The sequence below is a fragment of the Procambarus clarkii genome, chromosome 65 (assembly GCF_040958095.1).
Source record: "Procambarus clarkii isolate CNS0578487 chromosome 65, FALCON_Pclarkii_2.0, whole genome shotgun sequence".
Lineage (NCBI taxonomy): Eukaryota > Metazoa > Arthropoda > Malacostraca > Decapoda > Cambaridae > Procambarus > Procambarus clarkii.
This window is the reverse complement of record NC_091214.1, coordinates 6,868,006-6,891,198: the sequence shown is the minus strand read 5'-3', so window position 1 is coordinate 6,891,198 and position 23,193 is coordinate 6,868,006.

Genomic DNA, 23,193 nt, shown 5'->3' with positions numbered 1-23,193 from the left:
TATAATGTAGAACTACCTAAGCTCACCAGAAGTCACACACAATATGGGAAATCATTCATATTTGAATGATCAAATAAATGAGCAAATGATGAATGAATGATTTGAATGAGCAAATCATTCAACACAAAAGACCACATGGATAGTGAAATCTGGATCCAAAATTATAATTTATATAGATGTGACAGTAATAAGGTCAGGTGGAAGAGTAGGTCTGTATATTAAAGAGTAACTGGCATGAACAGTGCTCCTGAACTCAACTAATGAGGTGGTAGAGGTACTTGGAATCAGGGTTGAAAATATAAATCTAATTATTATTTTAATATACAAACTGCAAGATGCAACAGTTGAGAAATTAACTGAGCAAATCCACAAAATAGAGAATATCCTTGATAACTTAACAAACCCAGTACCAAATATTATTTTCTTTGCAGACTTCAATCTGCCCATTTTAAAATGGAGAATAGTAAAAATAACATTATAGCAGGAAATCAACCTGGAAATAACAAACTACAGGTCAGAGAACTACTGAGATTCTGTGACAAATTCTCGCCCAGTCAGCAGATTACAGAACCAACTAGGAACGAAAACACGCTGGACCTGATATTTACAAACAATGATGAGCTAATCAGCGACATTACTGTCTCAAACACTACGTACTCGGACAACATTGAAGTGAAAACTAACATTAATAATGGTAGTAGGCCTAAGAGAAACAACAAGTGACAAGGGTTATTCAATAAATCCAATTTTAATAATAATAATTAAAGGATCGACTGGGCAAAAATAAATGGGGAACTTACAAACGTTCAATGGGAATGTGTTCTTGTTACGGCCCTCTCGGGACGCAACGGGGTTCTCACTCTGATGTAGTTAGAGGAAGATATATATCCGGCCCCAAGCCAGTAGAGGCTATCAAGGGATGCGATCCGTGACGCAAGTAACTTAAAGGGAGTAGGGAAAGAAAGGTAAGAACTTAATATAATATAATTTTCACCATCACCATTTAAATATATTAAAGTAAAACGTACACAAGGGGGAAGGGTATTAACACTTTACAAAGGGGATCAACACTGTAGTCTTCTGCTGGAGACTATGGATCCTCGAAGCTAGGTGCTGAGTCCGAGGTGCTTTCTTTGTGGCCTCAAGACGTGTCCTCTGAGAACGCCGAGTCTACCCTGGCCACAGGTCAGCCACAACACAGGTCCACTGGGGGCACCGTCGTGGAGGCCGTCAACCACACGTCCAGCAGGTCTGCTGGCAGGTACTGAGCCACCAAGGCTGGTACGGCCACTCCACGAACGATATAAGGGGTACGCCCTAGACAGGAGTCTCGTGTGATATCACCAATCACCCTCCTGTCCTCAATACCCCAGTGGATTATCGTCTCCAACCGTCGGTCCCGGGTAAATCCTTCCACTGCCACTCCACTGGCAGGCTTAACACACCACAGTGTTCTTCCGGGGAGACGACGTCACGACAGCAAACTTCACTGTATGGAGACTGGCTGCCTCGGGTAGACTGACTCCACCTTCAACACAGTGGTCCCAGGTCGGCTCTGTAAGCAGACACGTCATTAATAACCGGGACACTAATACACCACACTCACAGGCTCAGATACAAACGCCCGACATATCCACTCCATAGATGGCGCTGTCTTCGGAGCACCACCTCACCAGAGGTCAGGAGCGGCGGTGTTGAGTGCTGAACCAGCCTGGAAACTGGTCCTCGAGGCCAGTACACGCTGTCCTCACTAGGTGTCGTCGTTCGTTTGGCGGGGGTTTCGGGAGCTGACCCACAGATGGCGTGTTTGTCACTGCTCCAGGCTAGGACGCTGGATCCGGGTTCGTAACAGTTCTAAGTAATAAACATCATACACAAAGAATAGAAAAACAGACTTCTGAAGCCTATGAAGTCTGTCTGAAAATGTTCCTTTGAGGAAAACCAGAAAAAGGTCCAACGTAGAAAGAAAACGCAGGCGACACTACAAAAAAAGACAAAAAACAATGGAAGTGATTAAGCAGACAACTTTTCATACAAAGAAGGAATAATTTAAACAGGGAGATTGTAGAAATAAAACAGAGACTGAAGCATTCATATCAGATTGAAGAGAGGCAACTAGACAAAAAAGCAATTCAAGAAATAAAGGAAAACCCAAAATATTTCCTCATTTATGCTAAATCATAAGAAAATATCACTGCCAATATTGGACCTATTTGTATTAGTGAAGGTTCATACATTGAGGATGACAAATTTCTAATTTGTCATATCACTAATTTTACAATTAGTGAAATCCTAAAAAAGCTGTATGAGGATATGTTTAGCACTCAGATACACAACATGAAAGTAAAAAATCCGGACAACTTCTTTATGCGTGATATCCAAACCCTGTAAATATAACCAATTTCAACACGAGCATGGAACATTTTGAAAGAGAATTTTACAATATGCCCATGCACTCAGCCCCGGGTCCAGACTCATGGAATTTAATATTTATAAAGAAATGCAAAGTGACATTAGCACAGGCACTCAGTATAGTGAGTAGGAAGAGATTGGACATGGGGGAAATACCAGATGCGCTTAAAGCAGCAGACATAGCCCCTCTACACAAGAAAGGGAGCAAAGCACTGGCAAAGTATTATAGACCAGTTGCACTAACGTCCCACATAATAAAAGTATTTGGGATATTGATCAGGAGTCAGGTCACTACTTTCATGGAAACAAATGATCTCTACAATCCAGGCGAACATGGATTTACAGCGGGAAGATCATGCCTCTCACAGCTACTTGACCATTACAACAAAATCACTGAGGCATTAGAAGAAAAAGGGAATGCAGATGTGGTATACAGTACACGGATTTCACAAACGCATTCGACAAATTTGACCATGGAGTGATAGCACACAAAATGAGGTCAATGGGAATAACTGGTAAAATAGGACGCTGGATACTCAGTTTTCTGTGTAACAGAACACAAAGAGTAACAGTCAACCATATAAAATAGAGTCCAAGAACAGTTAAAAGCTCTGTACCTCAAGATACAGTCCTTGAACCATTGCTTTCCCTTATTCTCATATCAGATATAGACTCATAGACAAGGCACAGCTTTGTATCATCCTTGGCAGATAACACAAAAATCAGCTTAAAAATTACCTCTGCTGAAGATATTGAAAAACTACAAGTAGATACAGTATTAATAAAGTTTACGACTGGGCAGCAGAAAATAACATGATGTTTAACAGTGATAAATTCCAGGTACTCAGGTACGGTAAAAATGAGGACCTTAAACATAATACAGAGTAAAAAACACAATCAAATGTACCCATAGTAGGAAAACAGCATGTAAAGGATTTGGGAATAATAATGTCCGACGACTTAACGTTTAAGGAGCATAACCAAGCAACCACAGCCAGAAAAATGCGACAGCCAGAAAAATGATAGGAAGGATTACGAGAACTTTCAAATCCAGGGATCCCATCACAATGGTTGTACTCTTCAAGTCACTTGTGTTGTCCCGTCTTGAGTACTGCTCAGTCCTCACTTCCCCCTTCAGAGCAGGAGAGATTGCTGAAATAGAGGGAATACAGAGAACATATACGGCACGCATAGACGCAATAAAGCACCTAAATTATCGGGATCGTCTCAAAGCCCTCCAAATGTACTCACTAGAAAGAAGACGAGAGAGATATCAAATAATATACACCTGGAAGATACTGGAGGGCCAAGTACCAAATCTACACAGTAAAATAACAATGTACTGGAGTAAACGATATGGAAGAAAATGCAGAATAGAACCAGTGAAGAGCAGGGGTGCCATAGACACAATCAGAGAGTACTGAATAAACATCAGAGGTCTGCGGTTTTTCAACATACTCCTAGCGAGCATAAGAAATATTGCCGGAACAACCGTGGACTTCTTCAAGAGAAAACTAGATAGTTTTCTCAAAGGAGTGCCGGACCAACCGGGCTGTGGTGGGTATGTGCGCCTGCAGGCCACTCCAAGCAACAGCCTGGTGGACCCAACTCTCACAAGTCAAGCCTGGCCTACTGCCAGTCTTGCTGAGTAAAAAAACTCCCAGAACCCCATCAAGCAGGTATTGATTGCTCTTTAAATACTTAGTATAAGCAAAGATATTTAATGTTTGGTGAAGGATGGAGGGTAGGCAATCCAAGAGAGGAGGTGCATACTATAGATGAAAGCAAACTAAGTAATACTTAATAAATATTCTAAATTGGAATTTTAGGTAATAATTTACAATCTTTGGATGACAAAACAATACATCAGAAACGAAGATGCAATGATCTTTACGTCTGTCTGGGACAATTATCAAATTGTGTAATTAATATTTTTGTGAATCATTTGCTAATTATACTCTTAGCTAAATGGATAATATGTAGCATGAAAGAATGCTTCATACACTTTTCTGTCCTAAAAATTATGATAATTTGGGCTATCATAAAGTATGCAATATGATTAAAATATACACCAAATCAAGTCGACGATCCAAGCATCGGTTAGGTTAGGTTAGGTTAGGTTTGGTTTGGTTAAGCTAGGTTAGATTTGGTTAGGTTAGATTTGGTTAGGTTAGATTTGGTTAGGTTTGATTAGGTTAGGTTAGGTTAAGTCAGCCTAACATATCATATTTATTCATTACTAACGTATTGCCAGGAAGCTTTGTGAAGCTTGTGTAGCTTGTGGTAGCTTGTGGTAATTAGACAGACCTGTAATTGGGGGGAAAGGGGGGAGGGGGGAACCTCAATATAAGCCTAATTTGTAACTTCCTGTTCTCCGACACAATGATTTATTTTACGTCAGGCTTTCAGCACAGCCGCATAAAAAACCCTGGTTATTTATTTATTAATATACGAGAAGGTACACTGGGGGTTAAGAGAGAAAATAGGAATAATGATGATTTTACAATCTTGCCCGAAACACTATGCGTACTAGTGGCTTTAGGTATTGTATGTACTACCTCTATCTATAAATCAAACAGAATGTTTGTACTGTAATTCTGCATCTATGTATATATTTTTCCTAAATAAATTATTATTATTATTGTAAAGCCACTAGCACGCATCCCGTACCCAGAAGCTGGGTATCTTTGGTTGCCCTGTGACTACTCTTATGACATTCCCTAACTCTTATGACATTCCCTAACTCTTATGACATTCCCTAACAGTATTGTTAAACTAATAACAATGAAGAGTAGTTCAATATTACCGGAATAATCCAACTCATGTGGCCATGTTTTTGTTGTGAAGCGCGGTCGTTCAGTTCGTATACAGCATACCTTCTTACGAAGGTTAGAGTCTTAAAAATGTCTTACTATTGCTAAGAAATCATAAGATATAATTATTTACAATAATACACTGGTTGTTTTTGTTGATTTAGGGGCGATGACATGAGTAAACTGGTTATGTTGTGTTGATTTAGGGGCAACGAACTGTGGTTATTAGACTATTTTTTGTACATAAGCAAAAAAACAAGATGTTATTCTTTTAATTATAACAATAATAACGACAAAAAGTTAATAATTAATGTACTTGTTAAGCAAAATTAGCAATATCTTAGTTTTCTTTAGGAAAAAAAATAAAAGACATCTGGAAAAAGATCTGCAGACTATGTCTTACATTTTATTCCGTTATTTACACTAAAAGAACAATTAAACGTACACTATCGGCCGTGCCTGGTGCACGAGCACCAGGCACGGGCACCGGGAGCATCCCAGACACTGCCTTAATCGACTGAGATTAAGGCAGTGTTATTTTCATTCTTTTAGAACAAGGAAATCTCATTCTTAAACTGTATAATATGAGCTGCGCAATAAATTTTTGCTGATCTTCAATAAAGAACTTCTGGAGGGCTTGTGCAAGGATTAGGATGAGTTAGCCTAGTTTTTACTGTATATCCGTTTCTGGTTACTCAAGGGTGACACTGGCGGGCAACACGAGAATAAATATTTGTATAAATTCCAATTTCGATCAGATCTACTTGGGGATAGTTTACAAATGTTCGCCATGAAATTTACGTTTTCTCTATTAGCCTAAGAGCTTATTTGAGAAAACAGTATGGCATTGAATCAGCGTGGTAAAACAATTGTATTATTGACACGACGAGTATAATCGACGTAGTTTTTATATATGTTGCCGGTCGAACACATCCTTATGTGACGTTTTATACTTATGTTCTTCTAGAACATTCTATTGCGAACACATTGGTACAAAAATGAAGTACGTACATCGAAAACTAATGTCAGAACAGTGACAAGAGTATACACTTTTAAATATGGCCGCTCGATCGCTGATACACTAAATTCATTTGGGGAAATTTATTTTTTCATACGCCGTTTCGCGACAATTATTTATAACTGATATAAATGTTGCAAAAGAAGTTTAGGATTAAGTAACATATTACACATAAAAAAAAATGAATACATTAATACCTAAACAGTTTGTAAATACAGTGATAAATTGTGCCAAACATTACACAATATTATTTACTAAGAAGCGTATGACAACTCAAAACGGCATGATTTCAACAGGATTTTTTATAGTTGTCAAAAAACTCTGATTTTAATTATCAAGTATTTGTCACAATGTATTTTATATAATTATGAGGCAGTGGAACGACCAAATTGTTAATTCTGTATTATAAATGCATAATGCTAAATTTCTATATACATAACAGTAAAATAATGACCACCTACATTTAAGGATAACTAGGAAATAATAACTGGAAACTTTATTTGAACGAAAATTCAATACCAAATTTCTTAGATGTTTTTCTTAATATAAAGATCAACAGTAACGAATCTTATTCATTATGGACAAATTAACAAAAAAAAACATAATTTTCATTGAGGACCATGTATTAGAGCATACTTAGTCACTTATATATTAAAAGTATTGTGTTTTTTGAAACATTGGGGTTGTAAAGAAACAGAACGGCCTACCCGAAAAGTCGTAACATAAGAAGTTGTACATGTTTGCTAATTTATTATTTGATAAATGATTATTACTAATTTACGACGACTATAAAGGTTTCCCATTAGTTAAATTACTGTAGTGTGACTAAATGCTACTACAAAACATATATAAATCCTGGGAAGGTCACAATGACCAGCGACATTAAAGCATAAAAGACTAAATAGTAACAGGAAACTGTCGGCGAACGAAAAATTAATTTCCAAATTTATTAGATGTTTTCCTAAATATAAAGATCGATGGGCTGGAATTTTCTGGATTATGGCCTAATTAAGGCAAAAATATATGTATTTTTACTTGAAGAACATATATCAGAGCATAGTCAGTGAGTTATAGAATAATAAGAGTGTGGTATTTCATTGTATAACAAGAGATAGTCCATGGAAGCGAAAATAGACGTAGTTTAAGACAAAATAACGTCCAAAAACAGCCGTAGAGTCAAACGGCAACTATTGACGTTCTTTTTAAGAGGACAGGTTGTCAATAGATACCAAGCTGAATATGTGCAGATACTGGGCTTTATCTAGCTTTTGATTAGGTTCTAATATGTCAGTTGCTTTTATTTCTAGCTAGCAAAAGTGAGCATTAAGTTAATTTGTTGAGAACATTCCATTTTTGCTGTTTTCAAGTTTTTTTGTGGGTTTTGGCCTGAAGATTTTAACATTATGCTGCTAAATTATCCTGTATAAAATTATCCCGCAACCCCATTGAACCTGCATTCATGTAGTGACATACCCCATTATCATATATGCCTGTACACCCTACTGCTGTTAGCTTCCTCAACTGTATGAATTCCTGCTTCCTCATACCCTTAATCACTAGACCTACTAGAATCACTGATAGCACTGCCACGACGCTAGATCACATCTGGACAAACATAACCTCTCCGCTTACTTCAGGTATAATCACCGATAGCACCACAGATCATTACTCCACATTTCTCTTAACTAACGTTAGCAAACCACCTCTTGAGTCAAGAGTGATACGTTTTAGACTACACAATGAAACTGCTATAGACAATTTTATAACTGCTGCTGATAATGTCAACTGGGAGTCCGAGTTAGGTAACATAGTGGACATCAACCTAGCAGTGCAATCTTTTCTTCAAAAAACTCTTAGCCTTTATAATACCCACTGTCCTATGCTTACAAAACAAGTCACAACCAAAAGGCTTAACAATCCCTGGCTTACAAAGGGAATACTTAAATCTATTAATAAAAAACATGACCTTGAGAAGAAGTATAGGTTAGGAATTGTCTCCAAAGAATTCTCAAAGAATTACTCATTATTGCTGTCTAAGATAATTAGACGAGCCAAAACTAAATACTACGAAGATAAATTTACCCAAATAAAGAGCAACATTAAACAAACTTGGAGAACAATTTCACAAATATTGGGATCAAAGAAGTCTTTAAATAACAAACCGACTCTCCTGTCTAATAACGATGGTCAGCTTTCAGCCTCTGATTCTGCTATTGAGTTCAGTAGGTTCTTCTCTTCTATTGGTTCATCCCTTGCAAATGATATTCCATCTTCCAGTACTGACATTAAGGACTATCTTACAGGTAACTATCCACAGTCTCTGTACCTAAAGCCTATTAATTCCACTGACGTCAATGAGATAATCCTTTCCCTTAAAACCAAGTCTGGTGCCCTTGAGGAGATACCAACTTTAATTTACAAAAAAGCCTCCAGATCTTTAGCCCCTGCTATTGCTCTGCTCTTCAACAAGTCACTTGAACTCCAAACCTTCCCAGATATTCTAAAAAAAGCGAGAGTAACGCCTGTCCACAAATGTGGTGATCTCACAGATGTTAACAACTACAGACCTATATCTATCCTGCCAAACTTGTCAAAATTTTTTGAAAAACTAATCTATAAGCAGCTTTACTCATATCTAGCCAAACTCAATATACATAGCCCTTGCCAATATGGCTTCAGACCCAAAAAAAGCACTAACGATGCACTTATTAGTATGCTTAACTCGATTCATACAGCTCTTGATAAAAATGAGTTCCCTGTTGGGTTGTTTGTGGACCTGCGTAAAGCTTTTGATACTGTCAACCACCAAAACCTTCTTAAATTACATCATTATGGAGTCAGAGGACACTCCCTACAATACCTCAAATCCTACCTTACTGACAGGCTCCAATATGTTTCTGTGAATAATACAATTTCTCCCACCCTACCCATCAACATTGGTGTTCCCCAGGGCAGCATACTTGGCCCTCTCCTCTTTCTCATCTACATTAATGACCTTCCAAATGCCTCCCAACACCTCAAACCAATTCTATTTGCTGACGACACAACCTTCATTTACTCCAGTCCTGATCCCCATGCTCTAAATGCCACAGAAAATACTGAGCTAAATAAAGTCCATCTGTGGCTAACTGCCAACAAACTCACCCTTAACATTGACAAAACTTTCTATATTCTGTTTGGCAATAAATCCTCTAATCAAATAAATCTCAAAATAAACAATACCCAAATTTGTAACAAATTAGATGGCAAATTCCTTGGCATTCTCATTGACCACAAGCTGAATTTCCAGGGACACATTCTAAACATATCAAAAAAAGTTTCAAAAACTGTGGGCATTCTTTCTAAGATCAGATATTATGTACCACGCCCTGCCCTGGTGACTCTCTATTACTCCCTTATCTATCCATATCTCAACTATGGTATTTGTGCTTGGGGCTCTACTACCTAAAATCACTTACGTCCTCTAATTACTCAACACAAAGCTGCTATTAGGACAATATCCAATTCTGGCCCCAGACATCACTCGGTACCCCTACTCAAATCTCTGAATATGTTAGACATTAAGTCACTGCACATTCTCTCATGTGTATTATACATATATAAAACGCTAAACTATAATGCCAATCCTGATCTCAATCCTGGTTTGTCGACATAATTGTATTTGTGCTGCTTTTTCATCTATGTTTTCATTTCTTGTTTTCATTCTACTCATTATGCTCAATTCGTATTAAGCTTGTCATTTAAGTTTTTCATGCCCGAAACGCTTTGCGTAATAGTGGCTTTAGGCATTGTATGTACTAGCTCTACCTATAAGTCAACCAATCCTTGTAAAACATTTTGTATGTATGTACCTTACCTAAATAAAATTGTATTGTATTGTATTGTATTGTATGTACAATATTATTTCATGTACGTAAATATTCCCTCAATGTGTAATATGTAATTGTACCAAATGTCGTGCTTACAATTTAGAGAATTTAGGGCATCACCATTGTGACGTATTATTGGAAATAAATTAATATTTTATGATGGCAAAAAGATAAAAAATATATGTATAAAATCAACATTTATGCCTGCATTCAGTCCCAAGTTCGTTGGAAAGCAGGATGGGCACTTTATACACTAAACCCAAATACCATGGCAATTGCAAGAAAATAAATACTGTATAGGGATCTGAAGGTATAGATATAATCTGAAGGTATAGGTATCTGAATTAAACCTTAGTGTTACTCTTCACACTCTACACTCTGTGATACATTTGTGCTCTCATCAAAGTAACTGCATTTACTTGGAAGTGAAAACCATATTCACTTATGGTACTGTACTTATTTATAGAATTACAGTATTACTCTGGCTAATATTGTATTGTATAACAACTTGTGGGAGTTTAAAACAGGAATATAAGTGTCATCACTTCTAGATGTTACTACTACTTTCCCTACCACCTTCTTATATATTTGTAATTTGTGATTTTATTTTATTTAAAACTTCATTAGACAAAATGGATTACAACATTGGTTATATGCAAGATACAAGGTTAGTTGTCACAGATTATCAAGTTCCTCCAGTTCCTCAGATGGCAGGCAGGAACCATGGATGTAGTGTTTTCCTCTCTCTATCTCTATGCTGCAGAGCTAAAAAAAGGAAGCTGGCAGCTCTAGTTTTTTTTTGTTGTTTCAATTAGCTTAGAGATCAGATCCTTCAAAAACCTGGTGGCACTTTTACCCCAGGTACCAAGAGTCTCCAAGGCAATAGGGACAAAATTGTAGTGGTGATCCAGAGCTCTGTACTCACCTAGTTGTGCTTGCGAGGGTTGAGCTCTGGCTCTTTGGGCCTGCCTCTCAACTGTCAATCAATCAGCTGATCCCCCTCCCCCCCCCCCCACACACACACACTCAGGAAGCAGCCCATAGTAGGTGTCTAACTCCCAGGTACCTCTTTACTGTTAGATGAACAGGAGTATCAGGGTGAAAGAAACTGCACATTTGTTATTCCCTCTGCTGGGGATCGAACCCGGACCCTTAGGACTACGAATTCCGAGTGCTGTCCACTCAGCCGTCAGGCATCATCTGTATTTATGAGACCTTGCTGCTTCCCTGTGGATGGCAGCACCACCCAGATATGCAATACTGAAGTCAACGAAGGTATTAGCCAAGGTCGAAACACACATGTAGTTCCACACACATATGACATGTTATATGACATACATATATGTTATATGACAAAGAGTGCTGGGAAGACGGGACACCACGAGCGTAGCTCTCATCCTGTAACTACACTTAGGTAATTACACTGGAGTATGGAATCAGACCAATCCTGGAGTGTGCAACACCAGCATACTCCAGGATTGGAGTATGCTGGGGCATACTAGAGCCCGTATCTAGTCAAGCACAAGACGAAGCTGGAAAAAGTTCAGAGGCATGCCACTAGGCTAGTCCCAAAACTAAGAGGCATGAGTTATGAGGACAACTACGTGAACTGCACCTCACATCGCTGAAAGACAGTAGAGCTAGGGGAGACATGATCACCACATACAAAATTCTCAGGGGAATTGACAGGGTGGACAAGGATGGATTATTTAACATGGGTGGCACATGCACAAGGGGACACAGGTGGAAGCTGAGAACCCAAATGAGCCACAGAGACATTAGAAAGAACGTTTTCAGTGTCAGAGTAATTAGTAAATGGAATGCACTAGGAAGTGATGTGGTGGAGGCTGACTCCATACACAGTTTCAAATGTAGATATGATAGAGCCCAGTAGGCTTAGGAATCTGTACATCAGTTGATTGACGGTTGAGAGGCAGGACCAAAGAGCCAGAGCTCAACCCCCGCAAGCACAATTAGGTGAATACACTAACTGTCTACCGTTCTTCCAAGGGTTCGCTTTTATCTCATCTAGGTGGCCACATAAGCTCGTCAGAGTTGTAGGGCATTAGGTAATGGGGCTCTCTCTCTCTGCTGGGTTCTTTCCTCTCTCTAACTAGTTGTGATAAGGCTACTCTTAATGATGTCACTGACATCAGTGTGTCTTAAATGCCATCCCTTGTGCTTTGGCAGAGCAGGCCATGCTGGCCATGCCTGTTAGCTACTGCCTCACTGCAAATACACCTATATTCAGTGCGGATTAGGAAAGGAGGGCGGAGAGCCACTGCAATTCGGAGGGCCTGCGGTATGAGATAGATGCTAGTTGCTAATAGGAAGTAACTTACATAGGGAGCTGCTAAAGCTCTAAGTTGAGCTGTGTCATGTAGGTTGCAGCTTCTAGACATGTTGCACCTGCTTGATCTACAATGGGGCCATCCAAGATGGATTGCTTGTGGACTTTTTATATATACCATACCTGCTTCACCAGCTATTGCCTACAAGGATTGGTTTATCCTGGAGCTTGTTAACTAAGGCCCATGATTAACCAGTCCTCAACAATTCTTGTGGTGCAATTTTGGCACAATTTTTTGTCAAATCCTGGTACAGTATATGCTAGGGCTGCACTGAGCCTACAAATGTGAAAACTTGAATTTTACCCAAAACATAAATCACTTAAGAACTCTATGACTGTTATGATCTCAGCCTACAGGAGAAACGAGTCTCCCTCCTTGAGAGTTATTCGTCAAGCCTGACCTGATTAGAAGGTCTAGCGAATATTGAAGTGATAACGCATATGTAAAATAGTTGCTTGGATATGTATAACAGTTTGAGATCATGGGCAATGAAGAAGAAAACAGATAAATGACTGGCGAGGAGATGTGGACATTTTGCTGGAGGCGTGAGGCTCGCTTCCGGAGGACCTTGACCTCACTTGAGTGCCAGACATCACAGGGGGAAGCCGCGCTCCATTTGAGCTCCCGCCAGAAGGGAACCCCTAGTGATATATCTCGAAGAGAAGAGAAGTGTGTAGACGTGCCAGCTGTGGAACCGAGCTGGGAACGTTGTGGTATCAAGTCCTGGTCGACGAGCAGAGTTTAATAAGCTACTCAGAGGCATTTTCGTGGGCTGTGTGGAGCGCCCTGACCAGACGCCGTCAGAGGAAAAGCGCCCTCGATCAGTTAATCTGTGGTAAGCACGATATACGCCAGTTCATAGTGATCACTTGTAGTTGGTCGTGTGCCCAGTGACGGTAGCAATGTTTATTTATAAGTTAGACATGTTTTAATAAGGCAGAAAGCCTGAAATAGGAGAGTGAAGAGGGAGGAGCACGGAGCGACGTCCGCCCCCTCTGAGCGCTGGCGGACGACTGAGGGAGCCTGGCTCTTGACGGAGGAAGACCCTCCCAGCGAGTGAGGACCGCCGCCAGGCGAGGTGGAGTATGGACCCGCCCAAAACGGGGGAGTCCACTCTCACTGTATGTAGAGAACAGATAGAGGTTTGAGGCAAGCATATTGTGTGGTTATTTTTGTTTATGTGTTAAAGGGGAATATTTTATTGGAGTGTCGATGGGTTGCAGGTTTGTCTTTTGGGGAAGAAGTTGCTGAGAACTTCGAAGCCAGCAGATGAAGTAGCTGATGAGACTCCAAGGTAGTGGAGCAGAGGACCTCGAGCTGTGAGGAGAAGCAGCAGTGAAGAGGAGTGTCACGTGCTTCTGTAGAGGTGGAGAAGCACCATAGTTGCTCGGGGAAACTTCATGGTGTAGCAGCCAAGAGAGCTGTGGAGGACCCTAGCAGAAGGGTGAAGCACCGTAGTTGCTCAAGGAAACTTCATGATAGCAGCCTGGAGGAGCTGCAGAGGATCCTGGTAGTGAAGCCCGGAAGAACCTAAGGATATTAGGGTAGTGAACTTCCAGAGGTGGAAGGGGAAGTTCTGGTGGATTACTTATAGGGAGTTGATAGTGTTTGGTTGTCAATAGCGTGCAAGACGCAGTGAGAGGTGAGTGACTGTTGGCATTCTTATGTCAAGGAGTTTTTTATACTGAAGTATCAATGAACATTTATACTGGTATATGTTATAGCATTCAAATGCTGATTTTCTGTATATATATGTTATCTTGCTGATGGTGCAACAGTGTATGTAGGCTTGATCAACTTGAGGAGGTTGATAGTATCAGGTGGTGAACCAGGAGATAGGATACCACTTGATAAGCTGATAATAGAGTTCTGATGGTGTTGGAGTGCAACCTGATTGTGATATTATAGAGTATAGGATTCATTATTATTATATGTGTGTATGTATCGTGTATGTGCTTTGTCCAGTAAATGTGTCACAATTTGCTGGTGTTTGCCCTTGTCCTAGTGAGGCTTCCCAGGAGGTAGTAAAGAAGGAGAGAGAGAGAGAAAGAACCAAGAACCACTGCCGTGGACAGGGTAGGAGGTAATACTAGTAAGTCATAGGGGATTGAGGAGATCATATCTCATAAGGAGAGAGTGGGGAGTCACAGCGGCTCGAGTGGGTGTGTGCACGTGACAACGAGGCTAAGTGTTGGAGCCGCATCCCCTAAACGTGTGACGTTGAGCCCCTCTCCAAGAGCCAGAAGCGCCAAGGGTGATCTCCTAGTATAATCACTCTGCCGAGTTGTGGGTTGGGTTGTCCATAGAGAAGGATCAACGACGACAACACCAACCAACCCACAGTCTATAATAAATTGGGGGCCTGTGTCCGGGAGAGTGAACTGACACACCAACACCCTGTCCAAGAGTGGATTTGTACACCCCTGCTGAGATAAACTGTGTGACCGCAGGTGTATACTCTCTCTCTTGGGAAGACTCACAGGACAAAGATGGATAAGGTGCAAGCGTTTGTGGAGTCAGGCAAGCCTGAGGACTTGGAAGGTTGCACGAGGGATCAATTGAAACAAATAGCAGAAAAATGTGGCCTTAGGTTGAAAGCATCTAAAGTAGCTGGGATGAAGGATGAGATCCTGAGGCAGTTAAGAGCCAAAAATGAAGCGGCAGAGCAAGGAGCCCAAAAAGGAGCTGAAAGTGGAAAGGAGGATGATGGGCAGGATGAAGTGAGATCCCAGGGATCGAGTAGGAGCAGCAAGAGTAGCCGCAGTAGCAGGAGTAGCCGAAATAGGAGCTTGGAGAGATTCCAGTTAGAGCTCCAGATGCAGCAACAACGAGAGGACAAGGAGAGGCAGTTCCAGCTGGAAAAGATGAAATTAGAACTCCAGATGAAAAATGAAGCAGAGAAGGAAAAAGAAAAAACCAGACTGGAGATAGAAAAAGAGAAAGCAAGACTAGAGGTGGAGAAAGAAAAAGAGAAAACCAGAGTAAGAGAACTGGAGTTGGAACAGGAGAAAGAAAAAGAGAAAACCAGAGTAAGGGAACTGGAGTTGGAACAGGAGAAAGAAAAAGCCCAAGTCGAAAAAGAAAAAGAGAGAACAAAACAAATGCAGATAGAAGCGAATAGAACCTTGTCTGAGCAAAGGATTGAACATGGGTTGCCAGAGAGCACCACCCAGGTATCACACCCACCAGATGTTAGGGTTAGGGAGAAGGACATTCCCTTGTTTGTTCCCGAAGAGGCAGAGAGCTTTTTCGAGCACTTTGAAAAAGTAGCCTGTATCAAGGAGTGGCCACAGGAGGAATGGGCCCAGCTGGTCCAGTTAAGATTGACCGGTGCAGCCAGGGAGGCATACACCCAATTGTCACTGGAAGAGTGCCAGGATTATGCCACGGTAAAGAGCAGCATATTGCGCTCGTTTCAGTTAACCCCAGAAGCTTATAGAAAGCGTTTCAGAGAGATGGTGAAAGTTGGAGCATGTACGTTTGCTGAGACAGCAAGGGATCTGGAAAGACGATTCCAGAAGTGGATTGAGGCTGCTGGAGTTGGATCTTACGCTGACCTGAAGCAACTGATGGTCATGGAGAAGTTCTTGGAGATGATGCATCCCGAAACAAAGTTCAAGATCCAAGAAGCAAGGATAAAGGAGGTGAAAGATGCCGCAGATAGGGCGGATATGATTACTGAAGCATACAAGAGCTTAAGAGAGAACAGAGTAAGAAGCAAGGCGAGACGCAGCAAGAGCAGACCCAGTGGAGTCTGGGGAGGAAGAAGTTTTGGGGGGCAGACAAGCAGACGAGCTAGTTTAAAGCCCCAGGAAGGAAAGTTGCCGAGTCCGCCTGCTGGAGGTAAGTAGGAAAATAAAAATGTGCAGAGGAGACAAGAGTCCAATGAAGCTCCACAGAGTATGAGTAGTACATCTGGCCCGAGGAACTCCAATACGAGTGGGCAGAGTCAGAGCCACTCGGGGGCGTATAGGAGAGATTTCTCCCAAATGAGATGCTACAAGTGCAACAGATCAGGTCACATGATGCGAGATTGTCGGCAGGGCAAGAGAGTCGTGGCCCTGACGACATGTGATCCCCGGAAGAAGTGCGTTGATGTACAACAAGACAAACCACAGAAGGTAGATTTGATGAACGAGCGGTATAGGCCGTTCATTAGTAAAGGTTGGGTCGGCATAGAAGGTCAACCCGAGGTGGAGGTTAGTATCCTCAGGGATACTGGAGCCAATCAGAGCTTGATTCTGAGAGGCCTAATAAGAAATGATCGACTGTTAGCTGGCAGTAGGAGGATAAAGGTTCATGGGTTGTTGTCTAAGAGTGACATGCCCGTGTGTGCTGTCCAGTTGAAGTCAGATTATTTGTCGGCGGAGGTGATGTTGGGAGTGTGCCCCAACATACCTGTTCCAGGAGTCCAAGTGATCCTGGGGAACGACTTGTGTGGGTCCAAGGTGCTGCCAGAGCTGATAGTAAAAGCTGTGCCGGAGGTGAACCAGAGGGACCGCGGTACAAGTGGAACGCCGGACAAGATAGATCTAGCCAGCATCCTTGAAAATGAGGCAGAGGACAGTCAAGTCATCGTATACCCGGCCTGTGTAGTGACAGAGTCGGACGTAGCCGCCGAGGAAGACATTGGAAATGATATGGCAGTGTCGACTCCACCAAGGGAGGAGGTCAACATGGACATGTCTGGGCTGTTCGACGAAGATCGAGCTCAGAAGAATGAGGATTCGAGGAGACAGGAAGTGAAAATGACCCTACCTGAAATGTTCAGCGTGAACCGAGCGGACCTGATTAGGGCTCAGAAAGAGGAGTTTATAGATCTAATCAGGGAGGCAAAAGGGGGAAATTCATGTCCGGAGTCCCCCGTGTATTACTACTTGGACGATGATGTACTAATGAGGAAATGGCGACCGGACAAAGCCGGCGCAGATAAGGTATGGTTGGAGAAGCACCAAGTGTTAGTGCCGAAGGAGTTTAGGGCGGCTGTGTTAGAACTAGCCCACTCCGTAGATATGGCAGGGCACTTGGGGGTGAAGAAGACCTTAAATAAGGTGCAGGAGCACTTCTACTGGCCGAACGTGTGGAAGGAGGTAAAGAAATATTGTAGGACATGTTTGGCGTGCCAACGTGCAGGTAAGCCGGCTCCGGCTATACCAAAGGCACCCTTAAAGCCCATACCGGCATTTGGCGAGCCTTTTGAGAGAGTCTTGATAGACTGTGTAGGTCCGTTGCCGAGGACCAGAAAAGGCCACGAGTACTTACTGACCATAATGTGCACGGCCACCTGTTTCCCTGAAGCAATCCCCCTGAGAAGAGTGACGTCGAGAGCCGTTCTGGATAGACTACAGAACTACATTGCGTGGGTAGGAATGCCCAAGGTTATCCAGACGGACCAGGGGAGTGTCTTCCAGTCGAAGTTGTTTAGGGAAACTGTGAAAGGATGGAGAGTAGAGCAAGTGCGCGCGTCACCGTATCACCCTCAGTCGCAGGGAGCATTGGAGCGTTTCCATGGAACGCTAAAGAGCTTGTTGAGGATATACTGCGCTGAGGAAGGGAGTAGTTGGGACGAGGCATTACCATCCGTGTTGTTCGCCATCAGGGATGCGGTAGTAGAATCACTCGGATTCACCCCATTTCAACTGGTGTACGGACACTCCGTGAGGAGCCCAGTGGGCGCGCTGAAGGAGCAGCTCACCGTGGATAGGCCTAAGGTGGACGTGGGAAAATATGTGAAGACTTTTAGAGAGTGACTCTCTAGGGCCAGAGATTTGGCCAAGGAAAATTTGAGGACATCCCAGGCAGAGATGGTAAGGTACCACGACAGGAAGGCGAAGGGCAGGAAATTTCAAGAAGGAGATCAGGTGTTAGTCCTGCTACCGGTAAAAGGAAGTATATACGAGTCGAGATTTTGTGGACCATATACCATCCAGAAGGCATTAGGGGATGTGAATTATGTAATCCACATGCCAGATCGTCCGAGGAAGTCACAGGTTTGCCACGTGAACATGAGAAAGAGGTACTATGACAGAGATAAGCCTCTAGGCGATGAAGAACCGATGGAAACCCCATTGCAGGCGACGGTGCTGTGTGGAGGAGACGGAAAAGGGATAGAAGACGAGAACTGTAAGTTAGAGAAGGCCGATGGCGCGAAGATATCAAATACAGAAAGCCTGGCCAAGATAGGTGAGCGTCTGGGTCATTTGGAGGATGACCAACGACAGGAGCTAGTGGAGATCCTACGGAGGAATAAGTCGTTATTCACGGACGTGCCTAGAAGACACCGCGGAACGGTGCACGAAGTGAATGTAGGGAGTGCTGAGCCCATCAAGCAGCACCCTTACAGAGTTAACCCGGAGAAAGCAGCGGCAATGAGAGCAGAAGTGAAGTATCTGCTAGATAACGACTTGGCAGAGGTTAGCGACAGTGACTGGAGTTCGCCGTGCCTCCTCGTGAAGAAGAGTGACGGCACGTACCGGTTCTGTACCGATTATAGGAAAGTGAATGCACTCACGATCGCTGACTCGTTTCCGATACCGCGCATTGACGATTGCATAGATCGGATTGGGAGTGCACGGTATGTCTCGAAGATAGACCTGTTGAAGGGATACTACCAGATTCCCCTGTCTGAGGAGGCCAAGAGGATCTCAGCGTTCGTGACACCCGACGGCTTGTACCAATATAAAGTGGTGCCGTTCGGAATGAAGAATAGTGGTAGTTGTTTTCAACGAGTAATGAATCAGGTATTACAAGGCGCGACTGGATGTGCAGTGTACATCGATGATATTGTGGTGTTCGCTGATTCCTGGAAGGATCACGTGGATCGACTTTTAGATTTGTTCGATCGGTTGGAGAAGGCCAACATGACGATCAACTTGGCAAAAAGCGAGTTCGGGAGAGCCCGTCTGGAGTACCTTGGATATATAGTAGGGCAAGGCGAGGTTGCTCCAGTAAGAACAAAGGTGGAGGCCATTGACAACTTCCCGGTGCCCAGGAGTAAGAAAGAATTGTTGAGATACCTCGGTATGATTGGGTATTACCGGAAGTTCTGTGAAAATTTCTCCACCGTAGCCGCTCCTATGACGAGTTTGCTATCAAAGAGCAAGAAGTGGGAGTGGAATGGAACAGCACAAGAAGCGTTTGAGAAGACCAAAAGACTGTTGACTGAGGCACCTGTACTAGTGTCGCCAGATTTTGAAGCGCCGTTTACGTTATTTGTAGATGCCAGTGATATAGGGGCCGGAGCTGTACTGACGCAGCAGAATGATGGAATTTACCGCCCCGTGTCCTACTTCTCGAAGAAGTTCGTTAAGCACCAGAGGTCGTACAGTACAGTTGAGAAAGAGACTTTGGCCCTGGTGATGGCATTGAAACATTTTGAAGTGTATGTGAGTGGGAGGGGGACACCCAGTGACGGTGTATACAGACCATAATCCCCTAGTTTTCCTGAAGAAAATGAAGCATGCAAACCAGAGATTAACCAGATGGTTTTTATCGCTCTAAGAGTATGACCTGGTGATCACGCACATAAGAGGGCGAGACAATGTAGTGGCTGATGCGTTATCTCGAGCCTAGCCACTAGAATAACTCTCAAAAATAAGGGGAGGGGAGTGTTATGATCTCAGCCTACAGGAGAAACGAGTCTCCCTCCTTGAGAGTTATTCGTCAAGCCTGACCTGATTAGAAGGTCTAGCGAATATTGAAGTGATAACGCATATGTAAAATAGTTGCTTGGATATGTATAACAGTTTGAGATCATGGGCAATGAAGAAGAAAACAGATAAATGACTGGCGAGGAGATGTGGACATTTTGCTGGAGGCGTGAGGCTCGCTTCCGGAGGACCTTGACCTCACTTGAGTGCCAGACTTCGCAGGGGGAAGCCGCGCTCCATTTGAGCTCCCGCCAGAAGGGAACCCCTAGTGATATATCTCGAAGAGAAGAGAAGTGTGTAGACGTGCCAGCTGTGGAACCGAGCTGGGAACGTTGTGGTATCAAGTCCTGGTCGACGAGCAGAGTTTAATAAGCTACTCAGAGGCATTTTCGTGGGCTGTGTGGAGCGCCCTGACCAGACGCCGTCAGAGGAAAAGCGCCCTCGATCAGTTAATCTGTGGTAAGCACGATATACGCCAGTTCATAGTGATCACTTGTAGTTGGTCGTGTGCCCAGCGACGGTAGCAATGTTTATTTATAAGTTAGACATGTTTTAATAAGGCAGAAAGCCTGAAATAGGAGAGTGAAGAGGGAGGAGCACGGAGCGACGTCCGCCCCCTCTGAGCGCTGGCGGACGACTGAGGGAGCCTGGCTCTTGACGGAGGAAGACCCTCCCAGCGAGTGAGGACCGCCGCCAGGCGAGGTGGAGTATGGACCCGCCCAAAACAGGGGAGTCCACTCTCACTGTATGTAGAGAACAGATAGAGGTTTGAGGCAAGCATATTGTGTGGTTATTTTTGTTTATGTGTTAAAGGGGAACATTTTATTGGAGTGTCGATGGGTTGCAGGTTTCTCTTTCGGGGAAGAAGTTGCTGAGAACTTCGAAGCCAGCAGATGAAGTAGCTGATGAGACTCCAAGGTAGTGGAGCAGAGGACCTCGAGCTGTGAGGAGAAGCAGCAGTGGAGAGGGTTTCACGTGCTTCTGTAGAGGTGGAGAAGCACCATAGTTGCTCGGGGAAACTTCATGGTGTAGCAGCCAAGAGAGCTGTGGAGGACCCTAGCAGAAGGGTGAAGCACCGTAGTTGCTCAAGGAAACTTCATGATAGCAGCCTGGAGGAGCTGCAGAGGATCCTGGTAGTGAAGCCCGGAAGAACCTAAGGATATTAGGGTAGTGAACTTCCAGAGGTGGAAGGGGAAGTTCTGGTGGATTACTTATAGGGAGTTGATAGTGTTTGGTTGTCAATAGCGTGCAAGACGCAGTGAGAGGTGAGTGACTGTTGGCATTCTTATGTCAAGGAGTTTTTTATACTGAAGTATCAATGAACATTTATACTGGTATATGTTATTGCATTCAAATGCTGATTTTCTGTATATATATGTTATCTTGCTGATGGTGCAACAGTGTATGTAGGCTTGATCAACTTGAGGAGGTTGATAGTATCAGGTGGTGAACCAGGAGATAGGATACCACTTGATAAGCTGATAATAGAGTTCTGATGGTGTTGGAGTGCAACCTGATTGTGATATTATAAAGTATAGGATTCATTATTATTATATGTGTGTATGTATCGTGTATGTGCTTTGTCCAGTAAATGTGTCACAATTTGCTGGTGTTTGCCCTTGTCCTAGTGAGGCTTCCCAGGAGGTAGTAAGGAAGGAGAGAGAGAGAGAAAGAACCAAGAACCACTGCCGTGGACAGGGTAGGAGGTAATACTAGTAAGTCATAGGGGATTGAGGAGATCATATCTCATAAGGAGAGAGTGGGGAGTCACAGCGGCTCGAGTGGGTGTGTGCACGTGACAACGAGGCTAAGTGTTGGAGCCGCATCCCCTAAACGTGTGACGTTTAGCCCCTCTCCAAGCCCCTCTCCAAGAGCCAGAAGCGCCAAGGGTGATCTCCTAGTATAAGCACTCTGCCGAGTTGTGGGTTGGGTTGTCCATAGAGAAGGATCAACGACGACAACACCAACCAACCCACAGTCTATAATAATGACCCAACCAGGGTTCAAACCTGCATAACTAGGCCCCACCCCCTGGTGTACACAATAACCAAAACCACTTCACCAGCGACTGCTTATATACAGTACAGTATATACATACAAAAGGGTTTATAAAAAGACAAATGATAAAGTTATGTCATGTTAGGCTAGGATTCTGGTATCAGGGTACTCTTCTTCTTGAGAATAGGTGCAGTTTGCATGAAGGGGTAACCCTCCCGATGACTGCACCAGGACAGATGTAGGGAGACGCGTTGATGGTGAGGAGAAGAAAGTCAAAAGCGGTAGATGTGATGGGCCGTAGAGAGAGGAGTGGCGACGAAAACAGAGGCGAACGTTAGAGGGAGACTCTCCGCACCGGGGGGCGGGGCGTCATGGTCACGGAGGCAGCTGATCCAGGCACGGCGTAGCGGTGTGCGCAAGACGGGAACTAGTACTTCTCCGGAAACTTACGGAATGGAAAGCGCAAGCGGTACGCTTCCCAAACCACCACAGGTCGGCGGGCAGCCGGCCATCAGGCAGTAGCTTCGGCTGAGACATCCTATCCGGCACCCTATAAACAAACTCCTTCTTTGACGACACCCAGATAGTGGACGAGCACCACGGGATCGGAAGCACCCGGGCATCCCGATAAGGGCCCAACTCCGGACCCTCACAGGGCACGACCCCAGCAGACGGGACTAGGCAACCCCCAGACTGGGGCAAGGAAGGAGTGGGAACTGCAGGCGCGGCAGCGACCCCACCACAAGGCACAGAAGCCGAGGCCCCCTGGCGCACATCTTCCCGCAACATCACGACGAGGTCCCAACCATCAGGGACAACCCCCCACTGCGGGGACCCAACAGCAGGAGACGCAGGAGGGGGGGGCACAGGTAGCAACGTCGGAGCCCCTCACAGCACCATCATCCTCGGCGGGGGACGCCAGCTGAGCACCATACTCCCCCACCTCCTCCCAAGGCACACCACGAAGGGGGGAGACACTCCGAGCCCGCCGCGAACGCTTCGAGACAGGCCGCACCACACCACGCCCAGCAGGCCCCGCCGCAGGCACAGCCACCGTCGTCATATCCACACAGGCCACACCCG